Source organism: Mustela nigripes, chromosome 3, assembly GCF_022355385.1.
Source record: "Mustela nigripes isolate SB6536 chromosome 3, MUSNIG.SB6536, whole genome shotgun sequence".
NCBI lineage: Eukaryota > Metazoa > Chordata > Mammalia > Carnivora > Mustelidae > Mustela > Mustela nigripes.
Genome location: NC_081559.1, coordinates 25596935 through 25604952, shown reverse-complemented (window position 1 = coordinate 25604952; position 8018 = coordinate 25596935). Strand labels below are relative to the sequence as shown.

At 38.1% G+C, this 8018-nt stretch overlaps 1 long non-coding RNA gene across 2 annotated transcripts; it reads right to left on the bottom strand.

Moving 5' to 3' along the window:
• Nucleotides 1-319: 319 nt before the first annotated feature.
• On the bottom strand, nucleotides 320-5947 carry LOC132012872 (uncharacterized). Of its 2 annotated transcripts, XR_009402786.1 has the most exons (4): nucleotides 5863-5947; nucleotides 4241-4319; nucleotides 4036-4149; nucleotides 320-2157 (listed from the first exon to the last, which is right to left on the bottom strand). It is a non-coding gene; the product is annotated as an uncharacterized LOC132012872 (long non-coding RNA). The 2 variants fall into 2 exon arrangements; XR_009402785.1 differs by lacking the exon at nucleotides 4241-4319 and having other exon boundaries at nucleotides 5863-5942.
• Nucleotides 5948-8018: the final 2071 nt, after the last annotated feature.

Here is an 8018-nt window from a genome sequence, read left to right as displayed (position 1 = left end):
TTGACCCAGAGTTTCTTAAGTCCCACTAAGTTAAATCAAGATTTGAGTCAATGTTCACTTGATTTTCAACGAGAGTGTAAGACAATTTAATGAGAAAAGACTAGTTTCTTCAAGGGTTCTGGGACAATTGGACATCTGCATACAAAAGAATGAAGTTGGTCACCTTCATACTATGTAGAAAAATAATAATATGAAATGAATCAGAGCCCTAAATGTAAGAACTAAATCTATAAAACTGTCCAAAGAAAACACAGGCAGAAGTCTTCATGACCTTGGATAAGGTAATGGATTTTTAGAAACGACACAAAGCACAAACAGCAAAAGAAAATATATTTTTATTGGACTTTATCAAAATTAAAAATTCCAAGGAATTTCAAGGAAGACAAAAGACAGTCTACAGAATGGGAGGAAATTTTTGAGGATCATTTTGTGAAAAGAAATGAAGTACTGATACGTGGTACTATTTGGATGAACTTTTGAAAGCATTATGCTAAGTGAACGAAACCAGTCACAAAAGACCACCCATTGTATAATTCCATTGACATGAAATATCCAGAGAAGTCAAATCTGTAGAGACAGGAGTAGATTAGTGGTCTTCTGGGCCTGTGGGGAGGGGAGGATGAGAAATGACTGCTAACAAGTATAGGGTTTCTTGTAAGGGTGGGAAAGATATTCTGAAGTTGATGGTGCTGATGGTCGCACAATTCTGTGAATGTATTAAAAACCACTGAACTGGGGCTCCTGGGTGGCTCAGTGGGTTAAGCCTCTGCCTTTGGCTTGGATCATGATCCCAGGGTCCTGGGTTCAAGCCCCGCATTGGGCTCTCTGCGCAGCAAGGAGCTTTGCTTCCCCTTCTCTGCCTGCCTCTCTGCCTACTTGTGATCTCTGTCTGTCAAATAAATAAATAAAATCTTTTAAAAAAAAGCAAAAAACACTGAACTACACACACTAGATAGGTGAATTGTATCTCAATATACAATATGTGATTAGAATTTAGAATTGGGGCAGTGTTTTGTTAATGAGAAAAAAACAGGATGATTGGATCCATGAAGTCCCTGACAATCCCTGTCTCCAAATAAGGAATAGAAAAAAGCCATTGGCCAACATCCTTTTTATAATTTTAGAATAGAGAGTTTACAAGCATTTAAGAAAGGAGGTTGCTAAGCATTAGGAGCCACTGTAAGTCTATGCTTTATCAACACCATTTTCCTTTCAACGGTTTTGGTAAGTTGGGAAAGATCTATAGACATAATGTGCCCTGATTTCACCTAATAGGATTCTAGTGTACTGAAACTATTTTAAAGATGAAGTTTCCTGCTTGAGGAATATCTCCTTCTAGATAATACTTTCATGAATACCAAAAAGAAGCCATGGATCCTGCTTCATCAGAAGAAACTTTTATGGCTTCCCTAGTTAATAGGAACATGTGTGGCCCACAAAATGCTGGTGTGAGACTTGGATCAATATAGGTGGAAGACTTGCATCCCTAACAAATGTCACATTTAGCTTCTGGAGTCATTTAGTAGGTGACATCAGCAGTAATGAATAACATTAAAACAGAACATAAATTTGCCCGTGATGAGGCCATATAATGCTGTTACCAAAACTGCAGCGCCAGAAATCAGCTTCAAGAGACAGAGCACCCCTCTCTCTCCCTCTCTCTCTCTGTCTCTCTATTCCCATACTCCTGCCTCTCTCTAATTTACTGTATGGATTGAGTGTGAATAAAAGGGGGCGAGAAGATATAGACAAATATGGCTCTCCGCCACAGGGAATAGGGAATCTAGAACGAGGTCCTGGAACTGGATTGCCCTGGCTCACTGGAGCCTGTGTTCATCTTTTCCCAACTCTGTGTTCACTGAAGTCATTCTGGCAGCCCGAAATCATCCATGGTGGGAGGATACACCACAAAAAATTGGCAAACCCTACAAATTTGGCCTTTATATCCCCTGGAGAGCCTGTTGTTAAGCACTTACCAGCATAGCTCTGGCAAATCTCTCAGTGCTGGCTAACTAATTGTGGTGTGGAACAACAGGACATATTGTCTCTGAATGTCAACAGCATGCAAGTCACAGCACAAAGACCCCAAGATGAGAGCTGTGGTGATACACATTACAGGAAGCAACACCCACAGCCACCGTGAAGAACAATGCTGACCTAGAGACAGGGTTAAAAGAAAATGTAGCAGGAGTTTTCATTTAACAGTAACAACATTCAATTTAGATGAGAGGTACATATTCTGGTGAAATGGTTTAGTTTTTGATACATAATTTTAGGAATCATTGTATTTGTTATGTGTTCTAAACTTCTTGATTCCTTAGGAACAACTTGCATAGTTACACAATCCAAGAATACATTTACCTATATTCCTTGGAGTTTTTTCCTCTGCCTCTGACTCACACAGGCATGGCATCCAGAACAATGTCCCTCAATAAGAGAACTTTTCTCATAAAGCATGAGTAAATGAGTGACACAATGTTTGGATTCATAGGAATAGTTAGAATAGATTGAATATAAAGTAAATAAACTCAAAATACATTCTTGGAAAGACTGAAAATGAAATTAGGTGGCCAAATGCTCATACCTATGTACATTGTAGCCAAGAATTCCAATGGAAAAACCAACATCAATAGAATTGGATTTTGTTCCCCCAAATGCAGTCAGAAACAGCATGATCTACTTTCTATGGAAGCATCCAGAGCCTTCTCTTATGGAAAGGCAACATCTGTTTTAAGAAGTCCTTTGAAGAAAAACTACATAAACATGTGGGAACAGCGTGTTATATACACTCCCTTGCTTAAAGAGTTGCCAGAGGAAGTAGGGAATCGAGCCCCCAAGACAGAGCCCATTTAGCTACCTTGGCTGAGGCAGCAACACCAATTTCAGCCTCTCTGATGTTTAACACATCAAGAGAATGGAAGGAAATAAGGTTATGGCTGGAATCAATCTTGCCACTTTCCTGGCGTGATATCAAAGGTTGCTTAGGTATAACTTTGTAAATGAAAAATTAAAATTTAGAGGAAGAATTTGGGAGGAAAGATTTAAAAATTTAGTTGAAACTTGTGTACACAAACCAGTCTTCATAATTAGCCAAAAAGAAAATTTATCAAGTCCAATATAACATCAAATCTGAGGCCAGGGTTTCTCAATCTGGGATCCTTGGATACAATTCAGAGAGTCTGTGAACTTGGATTTTTTTTTTTTTTTTTAAGATATCTTTATTTTCACTGCCCTCAAACTGAAATTTATCATCGCCTTCACTTATGAATGTAAGCAACAAACCATAGTGACTTCCTATGACTCATTAGTAACAGAAATCATAGGTACTCTTTTATTACATTGCAGTAGTTACTGAAGTCTCCATATATCACTTACTCTCATGCCATTTTGAAGTTGCGGTAAATGTTTCTACTTGCCACTATGTCTTATGACTTAAGTGTTGATGCAGTCTACGCATATATGGCTACATCAGAAATTTGGTGTTTTAATGGTTTGAAAATTATACTTCAATATAATTGGTTTCCTTTGTGATGACACGTAATTGTTTCTGTTTTATTTTAAGCATTTTGAAACATCATCTGGAGAAAGCGTCCATAGGCTCCATTAGATGGCTTAAGGCATCAATGGCTTATAAGTTAAGAACCACTGCAGGCAGAAGTCAAGATTTATGGGGCAATAGGTCTTTCCTGAAGGCCATCCTTCCTGTGTGTTGGAAGGGGAATAAAGGGGGGTCCTGATACACCTGCTCAATTATGATCTCCATTTAAAGTCTGAAGACAAAGATGCTTTAATATTTCCACGCTTCCAAAAAAAAAAATAATAAGACTCTAAATCTGCAAGGAAGGACAGGTAGGGAGAGTTACAGTAAGACCATTTAGAAGTGTGAAACCCTTCCTTTTAGGTCTGATCGGATAATCCTGGGTCACAGAGTTCATATATGAGATGGAACTGCAGACAATGAAGCATCAGAAGGCCAAAGCTGTGAGCAAGAAGCCAGGACAACTCTGTGGTTTGTCAACTCTGACATTACGTTACCTTCCTGTGTGATCTTGGACGAGTGACACAATCTTTGGTGATTCAACTTCTCCATTTTCTTGGCTCCATGTTCCATTCAGCTGGCTATGCAGAGGACCCAAGATAAACATCTTGCTGTAAGAGAGAGCACTGATGACTTTTTTTTTAAAGGAAAGACAATGCCAAGGATCTGCTTCCAGGCCTCCCATGGTGGCTCCATTCCTACCTTTGTTCCCACCCTTTGTCTTGTCTGTATTCCTGGTTTCACTTCCAGCTTGGCTTTCCATTTGTTCTTGGCTCACTGTCTGTAGCAGTTAGAGAACATAGCTCTATCTCAAAGGCCATCCCGTTGCAGCACCAAAGAAGGAACATGTGTCTTCACTGCCATTTCATCCTTGCACATTGTTTTTCTCCCTGGCACTTTCCTCTCCCTCCCAACAAAACCTACAGCCAGACCATCCAGCGACACTGACATACAGCTCTGTGTTTCTAAACTTGCCAAACATAAAAACTCTCTCTAAAAGTAAAAGAATTCTCACTTCCTTCCAAATAAGTAGATGTTAATTACCAGTACAAAGGAGTTTTGACTTTATAACACTAAAATCCTACATGACTGCAGAAATAAGAATTCCCTTGGGTCTGCAGACCTCTAAGAAGCACCAGTATACAGGCTTCATTACAGCTTTAAGTGTTCATCTTTCAAGGTATTTGATTTTGACAAAAATTAAAGTTTTAAGCAAACTAGGTAAAGCTTAGGTGATGAGATTTCAGGCATAAGAAACTGGACAGGAAGAAGTAAAGGCAAACTGAATTCTTTTGGACAATCCTAAATTACGTGACATTGTTAATCACTGATTGTGTCTACTCCTAAGACTGGCCTTGGTGAACTTTCTGGCTAAAGCAATTCAGGTAACCTTTTCACCATGTTGAATTGAAAGAGACCAGAGGCCTCCTTACGTGCCCCCAAAACATAGCAAATTACATCTGTTCTCTCAAGAAAAGAACAAATGTAGTTTTGGTTGTCAAAATCCCTGTTGTGCAAATCTGACATTTAAATGGTTTTTAAAGATAATATTCAGTTTATCCATTGAATCTTGGGAATAACCCCTGACATTATTAACCAGAAATCAATCTTGTCAACCACTGTCCACATTTAAATAATTGGCTTGGAGACTTTTCCTTGAATAATCCAGCCCATCATATTTTCCAATGTGCATTAGAGCAGAGCTGAAATAGTATTTTTTATAAGCCTCTTTCCCTTACATTTACATTTATTTCCCATTTTTAGGCATAAAACCAGTTTTTCCCCCATCAAACTAATTTTTATTAATTGGATTTCCACCTGCGTGTCAGACAGAGGAAAATGTAAATTTGAGCACAGTAGTAAAGTCCTTCCAGTCAGAGCAAAGGGAAGAAAGAGAGGCCAGAATCAGAAAAACAAGAGTTTACTAAGATAAGACTTCTGCATTCACCCTAATGATTTCTGAACCTGGCTATATAGGACCCAGGCTGATCTAACCACCACACTGATAGGATCTATGCATTCGCACCCAGCTATACTTCTCCTCCAACCCTGCACCATGCTCTATTTTATGAGGAAAGGAAAGTCTTCTGCATTCAGATAACTAAAAATATCTGGTGGCCAAGACAATGCCATTTTTTTTTTTACCCCACCCACAAGCAGATGGTCATAAATCAATGGGGATGAGGAAAGAGACCATGAAGTAGGCCTGCATGGCTTATAAGAGCCTTAGTTGCACCTCCTATTCACAAGCCAGAGAAAAAGCCTAGCTCCCAGGTGTACTGAAAGGACAGCTAGTTATGGCCCCAGCCCTACCACCAACTCACCGAACAGTTGAGACTTCTGAAGGGTAGACCAACAGTGCTGAGCCCGGGGTGGGCAAGTCTTGGATAACTATAACTTTGAACCAATCAGAAATGCAGGGCCCTTTTGGCAAGCCATAAGTGAGTGTGCTTTTCATTACTGAAAAATCTACTACCCCTTGATATCAAGAACTTGAAGTCAGAGTTTGGGCATCAACAGGCACATGACCACATTCCTTAGAATGTTTACTCTCGGGCCAGAATCAATTCACTTTTCAAACCCAGTTATTTTGGAACAAAGGAATCTTTTTGTGATCTGCAAATGTTTGGGATTCCATTAACTCCTTCCCCCACAAAATGCAATAACCTACATTCACACATTTCTTTTTTTTCTCTCCAAATACCTGAAAGGTAAAACATTTTCTTTAACCGCTAATCATTTACTTATAAACAGTGGGTTTAATGGGAACTTGAATTTACCTATTCTGCATTCATTCAACTTGATTGCTCTGAACACACAGAACAGATGTTATGAGGGTCATAACATCAAAGAAGCATTTGTACTCATGAATTTGTTAGGCTTAAATCAAGTTGTACCAACGGTAAACTGACTACAAACCTTGTTTCAGCAGACTTTTTATTTTTTTAATAAAATCACATTACCCTCCCACATTCTCAACTGTGCCACCAAGTACATCTGCATGGTAAGAACCGATACCAGGAGAAAGAGAAGTATCAGCAGATGGTTCAAGCTCAGTAACATAAGAAAAGATTTTCCTCAAACAAGCATTATTAGTACTGAACACTATAAACCCTGTTTTCCCCAGGACGTGCACACCTATACTAAAGTTTAACTTATAAATTGGGCACAGGAAGAGATTAACAACAATAACTAATTTAGTTTCATATACTAAATACGGTTATATACTAAATTGCCATATGTAAGTAAGTATATTTCTAGATTTTCCATCTTGTTCTATTGGTATATCCAATGACTTCGAGTTTGATTTCTCTCTTCTCTAACTTCCTTTCTGTTGCAAGAGCTAAAGATTCACAATATTTTAATGTCAAGAGTATTAGGGGACAAAAAAGAAGTCATTACCATCCATATGCTAAATAACTCTTCCATCCATGCAAATTTTGCTATTGAAAGCAAAGGTGATTTTTCAGCATGGAATGATCCTCATTTAAAACCTTAAATCTGTTGCTAAATTATACTATCCCTGAAATTTTCTCATATGTAAATAAGAAGCCAAAAAAAGAAATTAAGTTGCAGCCATAAATACCCTTCACAACAAAACTCTTTTGGAAGTAAAAGTATCCATTGGTTGTCCATTTATTTTTACCTGAGTCTTATAGAAGCATTTTTAAGAGTCTGAATCAAGTTATTTTTAAATTTCTTTTTTGCCCACCTTGAAACTAGTCCAAAAGTTCGAACTAGTCTTTCTGGAAAGGCCAACTCAAGTAGGCTCAAAAACTTTTATACTTTATCTAGAGGGGGAAGATTTGCTTCCTAAATATCAGTACATCAAGACAAAAGACTCACCTTATTCATATATTTCAACTAAAAGGATTTGTCAGTTCTCAGAATTTGAAGTTAATATGTTTTTAGAGTGCTATGTGGCTCTATTAGTGTTTGCAACAGTTTTATACTCAGAGAAGTGGAGAGGTAAGATGGAGAATCTGGGTCAAAGAAAACAACAAACAACATTACATTAAATCGAATATAAGGAATCATTTTAAATAATTCTCTGAGTGTCCACAGCCAGATATTTCTCGGTAGAAAAAAGTCATAAAAATGGACATGAAATTCTTGGATGGTCATTTATGAAGGATTTCTTTCAGCAACTTCCAAGTTTGTCTTTGGAGTAACTGTCCTCTAAACCAGGCAAATTACACACAATGAAAAGAAGAGCTCTTGGACAATCTTGTAGGCAACTGAGAGGCAGAGGAAATGTTTTCAGGCAGGACTCGTAATTTTTCCTTGACTGCTAATATCTGCTTGCTAAACCTTATACACATCCCCAGGGTACTGGGGTTTGTAAACATTACTTGATGATGACATGCTGAATAATATGAAAATGTGTCTCTCATCCACACCCAAAACCCTCCAAAGAACATTTCATATTTTCAGACTGTGGTCAGTATGCTTTTTGGGGATTATTTGTAGTTCTTTAATG